Source organism: Mastacembelus armatus, chromosome 5, assembly GCF_900324485.2.
Source record: "Mastacembelus armatus chromosome 5, fMasArm1.2, whole genome shotgun sequence".
NCBI classification, from domain to species: domain Eukaryota; kingdom Metazoa; phylum Chordata; class Actinopteri; order Synbranchiformes; family Mastacembelidae; genus Mastacembelus; species Mastacembelus armatus.
This window is the reverse complement of record NC_046637.1, coordinates 6,742,880-6,755,857: the sequence shown is the minus strand read 5'-3', so window position 1 is coordinate 6,755,857 and position 12,978 is coordinate 6,742,880. Positions and strand designations below refer to the sequence as shown.

Here is a 12,978-nt window from a genome sequence, read left to right as displayed (position 1 = left end):
AGAAATGAGGGGAGGAGGAGGAGGAGAAACATATAGTTATTGATGGGGTGGGAAGATGGAAGAATGAATAGATGGACATCTGTCATGCATGTATTGCAAAGTTTCCAACTCAGTGAAAGCACAACATAAAGAGTAGTCTTAAAATTTATGGTCATATAGTATATTTCAGTCGAGTAACTGAATGAAATGTTAAACACCATATTTTTTTAAGATGGGGGTCAACTTATTTGGTATTCTCTGACATCAACCATATATATGACATTTACTCCTAATATTTCCTAAAGTGCACTTGCTATTTGTCTGCAGGGCAGTATGAATGTCCTCAAATTACTTACTGACTTTCTGTGTAAGATGTATGCGCTCCAACTGATGCTGTTCTAGTTGCCATAAATAACAGAGCAACAGTGACATCTAGACTGGATGTTGTATGAATCTGTCTAAGACTCTGTGACTGCTGCCCCACAAAGGGTTTCTGTTGAGATCATGGGATGACTTGCTTACGCAGTGGATTACTCACTGTCTCCAGAGACCTTTTTGGTGGATTTAAGTGTGCCTTGTGATTCAATAGGTCAATCAGCAAATTCACATTGTATTTATTAGACTCATGTTTGCATGTGTGACTGCCAGCTGATTATCATAAGGTTATCACAGATATTTGAAATCTGGTATGTGTGTCCCAACAATACATCTTTATGACATTTTCCCTGAATATCTGCAAGTTATTTGAAATAATTTTTTCTGTCATCACAAATCATCACCGTGTGCAGTTATATTCATGTACACTGTCATTAACTGTAAATACAAATAGGCTTAACTGCCTCGCTGAAGAGACAAAGCTGAATAGAAGGTTCATTCTCATTGTGATAATTTAAGGATTATACATTTTGGTAAAATGTTATTTCGGACAGTGGTGGGCGGTGGTTATATTGTCGCTTCAGATGAAGAGTCCCTTTCACCCCTGTTGCCTTTCTGTGTGGAGTTTGCATGTTCTTCCCATATATGTGTGTTTTGTTTTTGTTTTTTTTTGTTTTTTTTTCTGGGTACTTTGGCTTCCTCCCTGTCCAAAGACATAGGTTGGAGTTGGGTTAGTTGCCGACTCTAAATTGCCCATAGATGTGAATGTGAGAGTTTGTCTACATGTGTCATCCCTGTGATAAGCAGGTGATGTGGGCAGGGTGAACCCAGCCTCTCGTACGATGACGTGGGATTGGCTACAGCTAATATCTTTATATTTGCATTTTGTTTGTAATTTTTCTTCAATTTGTTCAACCTATATTTTGCTTCCTTTTTTTTTTTTTTTGACAAACTGTTTCTTCATCATTATAACAACATTTTAGTGTATTATAATTCAAAATAGCGAATAATATTGTACATTATAGGCATTGTTGCTGTTGATCTTGTGCACTGTGACATTTAACAATTGTGCAGGTTCAACCTCCCTGTGTTTCACACTTCACTATAGCACATCACAAGTATGACCTTTGCACAATAATAGACAGTGTGGTCAGTGAAGATAGTCATCCTGCTGTTCATTAAAGCAAAACAAAAGGAATAATTTCATGTACTCTTACTTTATCATTTATTTGAAACACTTCGAGAATGATTCAAATGTCTCTCTCAATAGATGAGGATCAAAAATGGGAAACTGATAAGATGAGGGAAGTAAAATCCAGCATAGAGTGATGCTGCTTGGTCTGCGTTCCTCCCTCTCTCCAAGCCCTCTAGGCTCTTCACTATCATAGGAAGAGACAATGATGAACTCAAGAAGCCTATTTATAGCCTGCGATTGGCCAGCACTAGCCCTGTGTCTCTGCTCTGTGGACATCCGCTTTGGCTGTTTGTGTAGAATATGTACATGTTTTGCTCAGGACAGAGAGGGAGAACAGAGAAAAAGAGGAGTAGAGTGGCAGAGACTCAGTGGATTTAATCCAGAGGAAGAGGAGAGGATAGGAAGCAAAGCAAGATCAGAGGCAGGCACAAGGCTGGGCTGTGGTCCATTCATCAGTAAGAGGACGACTGGTGATTGCTCATTGGGGTGTTGTGCAGGAATTCAGCAAAATCCTGTTTTGTTTTTTTTGTTTGTTTTTTTTTAAAAAACATTTGATCCGACTTGAAGCCAGGAGCTCTCCACTTGCTCTCTTTTTTTGCAACGTTTTTCACAGAAGCTCTGCCAAGTTGTCAGGTGAGGAGCAATAGCTGGAAGAGGTGAGTTGACTTCACACTGACAATATGTTTGCATAGCAATCACTGTGTTTCATGGCTTTGGCTTTGTGGATACAGGCGTTGACTGGTGTTCATGTTGTGTGATGTTTAACTTGGACTCTGTTTTAATTAACGTAGACTGATTGTCTATTTTTTGTTATAAATATTCTTATGTTGGAGACTCACTGTTGGACCAAAAAAGACATTTAATATGACATGGGCAGTATAAATGATCGTTAGTTGTAGCTCTGCTTAACCGATTTCATAATTTGAATGTTGTATAATATGCTCATCAGGGAAGCAGTGTTTGTTTAGTGTTTCAGCATGTGAGTAATCTAATCATCAATCTATCTAAAATGAACTTTTAAAGCTGTTTTTTGTAGAATCCTTTGCAAGCTTGTATGTTAAAACAAAAAGCAATCTGTTTAAACACACGTGGCTCAAAGCAGTTGTAATATTTTATATATGTCAATAGGATTGATTAGGATATAAATCCTAATCATTCAGCAGACACAAATAGAAACAGATGTCGAGGTAATAGAGTTTGACAGGATGTATGGCCTGGACGACCAGCCCATACATCGGTTTCAACAACGAGTGGTTGAATGTGCCTGTTTGCTGACTCCTGCTCTGTTGCACGCACACTGGACATAATGAGAGGTGAGGAGATGCAGTTTCATAAATTAGTCAGCAGAGGTCACATATGTGCAGATATTATGCTAAAGTAATGCTGAGACACGCCCTGATTCCTCTCTCGGCTGTCTGTTGGTGTGTGCTACTGCTGGAAGCTGTACTGAGAAAAGCAGTGACAAGGTTTAATTTTAACTCTAAAAGAATATGCAGGCATTGGAGTGTGAAGTGCACGATTAATGAGGCTTTGCTTTCAAGTCAGTTCACTCAGGCTGTTTGTACCTGCCTGTGAACCCCAGATTTTTTTTTTTCATCATCTTGATATCTTTAATTAAGTTATGATTATGCTGAGCCTTGTGCAGAGGACCCAGTAATGTAGATAGCAGTTTGTATCTTTCAAGGTCAGATGCCATATGTGTACAGTGTGCAGATTAATTACACATTTCTGAGTCTATGTCCAGCCTGACTGTAATCCTCACTTATCTCCTGTCTGTGACTCAATGCAGAGGATGTAAGGCTCCAATTTCCAAACTGCTTCAGTCTATAATCTCTCCTCATGAACTTTAGTCACCCTGTGGAGTGATTTAACTTCAAGGGGAGGCAATTTACTTGAATGTGCAAAAGAGGGAATGTAACATAACTCACCATCAAAGCAGCCTTTGCCTTGTATCTTCACACCAGTGTGAGTGTTGTTTTATTGCTCTTGGCCCATGCTGAATTTAGTCATGTTCCACCACGTCCTTACCCTGCACATGTTTTGCCTTCTAAGTTGATCATTTAGCAATTTTTGTCCCACAAAACACAGGTGGATTGTCACAAGTCACATTTTGTAAAATCATGTGACAGGTGTTTCTGTGTGTGTGAGCTCATGCTGTCACTGTGTCATTGCTCCTGTCGTTCTTTTTTTCCTGAGCTGATTTCTCTGAATAGGCTTCTCTTGTCCCAGTTTTCCGCTGAGGGAGACTATGCCCTATAGGCAGCCAGCTACAAACAGGCAGTGACAATTCAATTCAGTCCAGTTCAGTGGCTTTGGTTGTGACACAGGACATTGAGCTCTAAGCAGAAAAGATGCATACGCAATTCACCAAGCAGTGCTGTGGCAGAGACGGAGACAAGAAAGTGCAGAGTATGAGGCGGTTTTATGAGTAGTTCACGAGGTATATTGCCCTGTTGTATCTCAGCACTTTTGTTCAGAGAGACTTGGACTGGAGCGTCGCCAGGTCCATTTAAGTCGGAGAGAGTGACTGCCGGCTAAGTAGTCTGATGCACCCGCACCAGCTGCAGCAGAGTATCTGTCTAGAGTATTGTTATGCAAGCAGGAAGGGAGCAGTCCTGTTTTGATGCAGACATCGGACAGAGGCTGGGAGGCTTCGGTCATTGATGCAGTGCGAGCGCCAGGCTGCTGTTTTTTTTTTTTTTTTTTTTTTTGTTACATCTGGGAATTTGCAGGAATCAGACTGTAGACTAGAACAGGGATTGGATCACCCACACTGCATTGTTAAATCACAACAGGGATGGACTGATGGACAGTTCACTCAGTTTGGCACTCTCATCACTAAATGGTCTCAGCTTTTCTTGTACTTGTTACCATCTCTCTAAGTTTTGTCAGCTTCCTGGTTTTAGGTAAGTTTGAGTTCTTTATGGACTGCTGAGGACAAATAATGTCAAGCATAGAATGTGTTATGAATTTAACTAGTGAGAGGCATGACAGCTGCAGGTTTTTTTTTTTTTTTTTAAGCTACACTGAATTTTAAATCATTTTATTGATCTGAACTTCCTGTTCTCCCCAGTAGTGACCTTGTTGTCAACTGCAGCTCAGATAACTGTACTCCTACAGTGTAGTTTTATTCAGCATGCATGTAGTCCTTTACTACAACACCAGTGCCCTGTGATAGTTTGTCAGTATCGTGTATGACTACGGGCATAGAGAGAGGCCTGAAGGAAACAAGACATGGTTGGGCTAAACTAATTACTTATAAAAATTTTCTGGTCCCATGTTGGACTTTTATTGTCCTGCCTGGGACAGGGAGTCTAGTGTCTCATACTTGTCTGGGATGCTGCTGACTCATGCCAATATGTGCCACAGGCCACTACTGCATCAAGCTCAGACTTCACCCTGGGACAGTAGACTGTGATCACTCAACACCATGCATTGGTGTTTGATATCATTATCAAAGACCAAGTTAACATGACTTTAGAAAGCAATGAAATCCTTTGAAAAATGAGGCTTCAGGCTTTTTTTAAAAGATGTTTTTTATGTTTGCCTATGCAAAATGGTAAACTGATACTGTGTGTTATTTGTGCAGAAGGGTTCAACATAATTTTCAGTATTTCAATATTAGTGTAAAAATGAGTATCAATTTTACTTTTTGGTTACTTACTGAGTGATTTAAACCCATTTTTCTGCAAAAGCTCTTTCAATTTAAAGCTAAACAAAATGTTTACATCAACCATGGAATTGTTTAATGGGGTAAGACATAAATTATCACCCAACTCTGCAGTTCCCCACAGCTGTATAGTGCATTTTACCACCTTTGAGCTCACCTGTTTTGGCTTTACAGCCCTTTACAATTTTGGTTCTGTTTCACTGCTCTTATCTGCTGGAGAAGCATGCTGCTCGAGAAAAACAGCAGCAACTGACAGCTTTTTATTTTGCCAAAAAGCTGTGATAAACCAGCTAGCTGATTAAGCTTCTCAAAAGGTGAATATGTCACTTAGGAAGTGCTGGAAACCAAAACAAAGCTAAGAGAAGAATGAAGATCAGACTTTCATCATAGAGGCTACATGAGTAGTGGTTTGCCCTAAATGTTAATATCCACATGCTAACATGGTTCCCATGACACTGGTCACATGCTAATGTTTTGCATGAAATGTTTACAGTTTTAGATTGTGTGCATGTGAGGTTGTTTGTCTCTATGTGGCCCTGTGATGGACTGGTGACCTGTCCAGGGCCTTTCACCCAAAGAGAGCTGGGATAGGCTCCAGCAGAGCCCTGTGACCCTGTTTAGCAATAAGCAAAGATAGATAATGGATGGATGTTTACGATTTTAGTTGTCTTAGAACTAGACAGAAAGCACAGCTGAGCCTTCTAGCACTGCCATTATTTTTTTATATATTTGGTCCTACACCAAAGTAATGCACATAATTTAAAATGTGATGCCCTGTGGTGCCAGATGATGAGTAAGGGGACCACCAATGTCTGCAAGATATACCCTCTGGATGCTGATGTTGAGTATTTCACAGGGGCAATAAGTAAAAAGGAAAAGAAACCTGACCACACATTTACTGTCTGAGACTCAGTGCTTTGATACTGACACATTCTGGTTAGTATCAAAAAGTATAGAAGTTCCATACTCATACCCTAGCATGCACTAATGCACACAACTCAGACCTTAAAGTAATTTGATTCTAAATGGGGAGCCCATGTATGGCCCTGGGAAAACCACTAATGGTGGGTGATGTCATAGCCAATAAAAAAATATTGTGTTTGCAAGTTGATGCACTTTTATGCTAAACCTTTTTGAACTTCTGCACTTTGAACTTCAATGTCACTCTGGATTATGGTATAACAAAACAGACATAGTGTTCTCTGTTCTGTGGTTAGAAAACCTCTATTATATTTGCACAAAAATGCTGCTCGAGGTATAATTTTGTTTCAACAGCCTGTATCACGTCAAGGACGTTTTCAGAAGCTCTGCTATTTAGCATCATTGTTGTCAATAAACTGCAAGCAGTGCAAACTATGCTGCATGGTATGTCATGCCTAATTTCAAATTAAACATAACATCAAAGTAATTATAGATATAATGCTATGGTATATGCATATTCAGTGGTGTTGTGCAAGGACGTTGTCAAATAGAGCTTCACATTCAAAAGGTGGTTTTTGTTTCCTTGTAAAGGCCACGTGTCAGTGTCCAACTGTTTGTGTTTGTGTGTGCGTGTGTGTGTGTGTGTGTGTGTGGTTTGTATGGCTTGGAAAGTCTAGTCCACAGACATGCTCCAGTGGCAAACATGTTCCACCTTGGCTAACCCAAAATGACACGTGTGCCGGCCTAGGAAAGCACGATACATATTTTATGTGTTCCACATAAAGCTGTTATACAATGTTGTGCACCCAGAATAATGCTTTGTCACAGGGAAGATACAAGATCTGACATGAGAGGAGTGATTTTTCACTTCAGTTTGCTGAGGTGTAGATCTGGCTTTGTTTTTTAATTTGATGCAGAATCCGTAAAGGCTGCCAGAGGCAAGAATGTCAAACCTGAAATGTTCTGGATGAAAATGTCAAGAAACACACCTCAGTGTAAAGATCACCATCTTTACACTGAGGTGTGTTTCTGTTCCTCTCTCTTTAGGAAGAGTAATGCAGCAATTTAAATGCAAATTAAGTCAATGTTAGTGTAGTGTAAGGTGTTTTTTTTTTTTCTTGTTGTCTATGTAAAACAGCATTTATATACTTTAAATCATTTAACTGCCTGCTTTTAATTTGAAAATGAAAACTACTCACTTCTTAAATATATAATGATACATAATTTCTTTGCTTTGAGCGTCATCAGATCAAAATATAGAAATCATTTGACTTGACATCAGAAGCCTAATGTGGTATAGTTCTTTAGACTTTCATCTTCAGGTTCATTTCATTTCACACTAAATATCTTGTCAGTTGTTGAGTGACATGTTGCAGTCACTGTTCCTCCCTGGAGAACTGGCATTTCAGTGATGTGATCCCACCAATGAACAAAAACTGAGGTGAACCCAACCTTGAAGGAAAGCACATACTCCAAGGATGCATAAAGTAGATGACCAAAATAATGTGGTTCTATTTGAATCCCCTTAGACAAATATAAATATTACAATGCATCCACTATATGTTCACTATATGTTTTTTTAAAAAAGAGTCTGTCAAAATAGCTATTACCCAAACATAACTAAAATACAAAAATGCCTAATCTAGGCTGGGCAGTTAGTGGTGTTACACTTTAGCTGCAGCTCAATTTTAAAAAAAAATCCTATTAAAATTGCATAAAGGGAAAGGAACAGTGAAGGTCATTTATTCTATACCCAGGGGGTGTTTAAAAGCACAGAAGTAGTAATTTTAAGCAGCTGTGTAATGGAACAATAGTTTTTTTTAAAGATTAGTTTTGATTGTGGTCAGATTTGGACAATGCAAATGATGCTAGATGATCAAGTAGACTGTTCCAAGTGACTGCACCTTAAATAATAGACTGAACATGACCTATCTAATGTGGTTTCAAAAAGGGTCCCTCACATCTCTCTGCATCTGATCTGATATGGATAACACTAGCAGATGGAGAGGGTCAACCTTTTAACCAGTCAGTTATGGTTCTGCAGTGTTAAAGACCGAGCTCAGTGGTGCCACTGTGAGCCATATGTATTCAGGTTTTCGCTCCAGCCAAACTGTTTTCGCTAATTAGTTCCTCCCCTTCTGGCTAAAAAGTAAGGGTTCATATTGCAGTCACCTAGTGTAATCTTTCACATAAATAAAACCTACAAAGCTAGCACATAGTCTCTTCAAATACTGCAGCACCCTGTCATACGGTTTTGTTCTTGAGGGGAAAAAAAAGGAAAAACTCTTAGTCTGTCCCCTAGTGCTGTGTCTTGAGACAAGCTGACAGTGGAGACAGCTTGCAGGAATCAGAACAGATGCTCAGTAGGGCATATAAATTTTGACTTTGACTTTGGCAACTGATGGAAGGATTTCTGTCACACTGGCATTGTAGGAAATGATCTGTACACATAGTATGTGTAGTGTGTGAAGTCATTTAGGATATCAAGTCATGCTTTCCAGCCACAGTTTAAGTGCTATTGGAGACTGAAAAAAATAAATGGTAATTTTACTTTAAAAAAGGAAACTTTGTTTCATAGTGGTACTTTGGAATCAGTAAAAACATGAGTTATGTACCCATTTGCATAACTGTCATAGTTGCTCTTCATAGGAGAGGAATTACAACCAGGAATTTATACACAAAATGAAAGGAAAACACCTGCACACTGGATAATCTCTTGATTCCTGGGTAAATCGCAGCTGCTTCTTAATTAAAATCAACTTCAAACATTTACATTTCTGATGCAAAGATATTTCATTATCTCATTCATTCATTATGTTTTGATACACACACATAAAACTGACCTACACAAGGTAAGACACATTCATATGACATCATCATATGTTATCAAGTATCAAAAGTAAAATCAGTGGTTGAATGAATTACATTTGCTACATGAATATTATATGATTCAGAACCTAATTGTTTAGTGGCATAATGTATAAAATGAGAAATCATTTAGTAGGAATATATTCCACTATATAGTAAACTTTTCAACTTCTTCTGGCCTTTGCTTTAAAACTATTAAACTTCCTAGTCACATTGTTTATTTCACCCTTTGCCATATGTCATCGTTCATATTTTTTAGGATCTGGACAAAGAAGGAGGTCTATACATATTTTTGTTGCTTACTGCAGTCTGGTCTCGTTAGCCTGTAGGAAAGTGAAAAGGCGTGTTCTATTTGCGTATGTATGAACTGAATCACTGGTACTATTTTAGGTGTTGTTGCTGCATTGTTTGGAGCGGTTTCAAGTGTATTTTCAGTGTTTTTTTTTGTTTTTTTTGTTTTTTTTTTCTCTTGCCGGTTCTAATGACCCAATTCCCAGTCCACATAAAGACTGATGGTCCACCACAGACACCAGCCCACGCTTTGACTCATCACAGTGCTTCAGGATTCAGTGTAAACCTTCTAAATTTCAGTTCACTTCAGAGAACTGAAGAGAGAGTTGCATAACTGCAGAGGCAGGTTGTTTCGGTGTACATAAGGGATTGTACAATACACCATACTCTGTGCTGCTGTGCTTATCACCCTTTCCCTGAGCCTTCAGAACCAATATCAACTTGAGTTCCAGGGTAAAAGAAATAATTTGTCAGAGCAGCAATATCAGCTGATGTATTACAGTATATGTGAAATGTCTATGTTTAGCTGTAACCCAGTCAACACAAATATTAACTAGTCTTTGATCAGATTTTTTTCCCAGAAGAGTTGTTTTTTTTTTTTTTACAGGAATGTGCTTCTGTAAAAAAAAAATAATAATAATTTCACCACGACTGAAATATGTTTGCTTGTAATAAGCTGAGAAAAAAGTCAAAAACAGACATATCCAAACAGCCGTGTATATTTTCTTGATAGTTTAATGTTGATCTAAAAAGAAGTAGTGGTGACACTAACGGCAGCTGGTTTATTGTGCTTTTGTTTTACCTCTGGTGATCAAGTGTAAAGTGGTCCTTAAAAACATACTCTAATGAAAATCAGCAGGAGTCCGAGAAAAACTGCTTTTAAAATCGCAAATCGTAGCTGAATAACAAATTACTGCGGTACTGTTCTCTGCTGGTTCACACTTTTAAATCAGGTTGAACCTCATGTGGGCCTCGTCTTCATGCGTCATTTAATTTTTCCAGTATTAATATAAACCACTATATGACCAATAAAATGTTTAATCATCCAGCAAACTCAGTTCTTCTCAGTTCATGAGTGAAGGACTGACTTGGCAATCTGTATCAAATTATCTCAAATAGCTGAGCTTCTATTGGGGAAAGAGAGAGGAGAACTGGCAGTATGGCTATATATTTCTCACCTTTCACAGCTTCCTAGGACCTACTTAAAAGGATCTTGTATGTATGTAAATATAATTATTAGATGAAACATACCAAAGCATAGATAATGGTGTTCACAGGTTCAGGATTTCAACCTATTTATCAGAGGTACTGCTCAGATCCCAACTATGGTAATCTCAGCTTGTAATCAATTTAGATACTTCCCATGAAAGTTAGTGTTTTATTTATAGACCACACATAATGGACATTGTTAAATTACTTAATCTATTAATAAGTTTCCTGTTGTCATTATCCATTCATCACCACAGGTACAAATATATCAAAAAGTCAATAATACAGATTTTCAAGGACGTTATTTAGTCATGTGACAAATTGAAAAACACATGTAAACAATACTGTGATGGACTAGTGACCTGTCCAGGGTGTACCCCTGCCTTCCACCCGAAAGAGAGCTGGGATAGACTCCAGCAGATCCCCGAATTTAGCTATAGCTGCTTTAGTTTCAAGGACCTGGTATTATTCATGCTGTCTTGAATATTATTAGTTTTATTACTAAAACCTGTGCTTCTACTGCTATGACAAGTCAAAATGTCTCCTTTTTAAAAAAAAAAAAAAAAAAAAAGTAAAAGCTCTATCAGATTTATTAAAATTATATAGAGATCAACAATGTCCCATAGCCTGATCCAATATCAACTTCATCCCTTAGGATAATTTCAGTTTCAGTGTTGTCAAACGCTGCAACATGGGGACAGCTTCCTGAAGCTAAAACATTATTCAGGGTGATCTTGATGTTGATGATGTCATGGCATTACTGGCCATGGTTAATCACTTAAAGTCATTTAAAACGGGTAAATCCCTGTCATGGACCAACAGATTAACTGACTCCCCTGAAAGCCCCCTCTAATCTCACATGCCACAAAAAGCACAGCAGGCTTTAGTGGAAAAGACAATTTGTCAGTGTTTAATGGTTTTATGGTAATCTTTCACTAATTGGTGTTTAGCAAACATCATAAGAAAAATGTATCAAGTAGCATTTTTGTAGGTAACCAGACAGAAGAATGTGATTTAAACAATACGTGTGCCTTCATAAATAAACATGTTACAGAGCAGTGCTGCTGTGGAGTGCTGTAATCCAGTTAGGATGTGTGATGGATAGAGGAGGGAGAGCTCAACTATTATTGATGTTGGAGACAATGTGATTAGGAAAAAATTAAATTCGATCTCAGGAAACACCATTAAAACATGTTGCTGTGCAAACTATATCATCTGAAATTTCATTACAACTTTAAACTATGGTTACTTTTGGACCAGCAAGTTTCAGTTTTTGTCTAAAAGACATAAAGATGCCACTCTGATTGGGTGAGACAGTGATCCAATTTAGTCTACCAATAGTCTGACCATGTTGTCTATTAGGGAAAAATCATTGTAGCAATGTATTTACTAAAAAAAAAAAAAAAGCTGTACACACACATTACAGCTTCTACTGGAAACAATATTGTTAGATACCCACACAATAATGTGTATGCAGTTAAAAAAAAAAAAAAATTAGATTTCATCTATTCAGATGGTTAAAACAGCCAAAATGAGTCATGATACACCACAGAAACTGTAACTTTGTAGTTTTGTGTCCCGAAAAGCTTCAGTCATGCTGAATGCAGAACTGAAACAGAGTGCAGCTTTTAGCTGTTGCAAATGGCATCATAAAATCTGGGCTGGTGTTAGCCAAATGTGTCTTAATTTCCTTCTGTCCATTTCTATGTTAATCAGTATGAATGTGTGTTTGTCTGTGCATATCTGTACAATAGGTGTACATCTTTGATACAAGGGGAGTTGATCTCAGTCCATTTTTGCCCCCAACAGAACTCTTCTCCTTAGACACAGGAGGAGTCAGTGTAGATCAGGAATCTGGGTCTTGGTGCTATATATAAATATTAGATCAGGCCTCTTGAAAACTAGATAGTACGACAGTCTTGAGAAAATTGAATTATGTGGATAATGATGTACTCGTTGAACTCTTTTGGTGCTCCACTAGAATTGAGAGAAAACGGAGCACGGAGAGCCTGTGTGTTTGTACTACAGTAGATGCCAAAATTAAGCTTTGTATATAGAAAAAACAGCAAATTTCTATGGCGATACCTCGTAAAATGACATTTCGTATAACACAAAATTACCAAGTAAATGTGTAATTATAGAAGACATCATAAGCCATTGGTTGATTGAATGATGATCATTCCCAGATTTGATTTCTTTCTTCCAAAGCAGTTTATAGTGTTTAGGAAACTCCTTTGATGTCTTATGAGAGCATTATCAAACCTTTGACACAGCTGCACTGGATTTCAGCAGTTTGCAGACTTCACCAGGGTAAAACTTTGCCGACGTGTTGTGGGTCTGTATGAGTATCTTTAGTCTTTAGTCGGTCCCTCAGGCTGATTATAGGTTTGAGGCAGAACGGGGTCAGTTTTAGCTCTTTGAAAGACTACCATGTTAAAAAGAAGCTCCAAGTCTCATTGAAACTGTGACA

The 12,978-nt window shown here is 38.1% G+C and overlaps 1 protein-coding gene across 5 annotated transcripts in view; it reads left to right on the top strand.

The window, feature by feature from the left end:
* nav1b (neuron navigator 1b) overlaps positions 1 to 12,978 on the top strand; it is a 72,343-nt gene that overhangs the window by 10,205 nt on the left and 49,160 nt on the right. The window contains exon 1 of one of the 5 annotated variants that reach the window (XM_026306835.1): positions 2,096 to 2,205. The exons of the other annotated variants lie outside the window; for them this stretch is intronic. The gene's annotated coding sequence lies outside the window, so the exon portion shown is untranslated. Of the gene's footprint in view, positions 1 to 2,095; positions 2,206 to 12,978 lie in introns of those variants that run through there. 5 annotated transcript variants of the gene reach the window in all.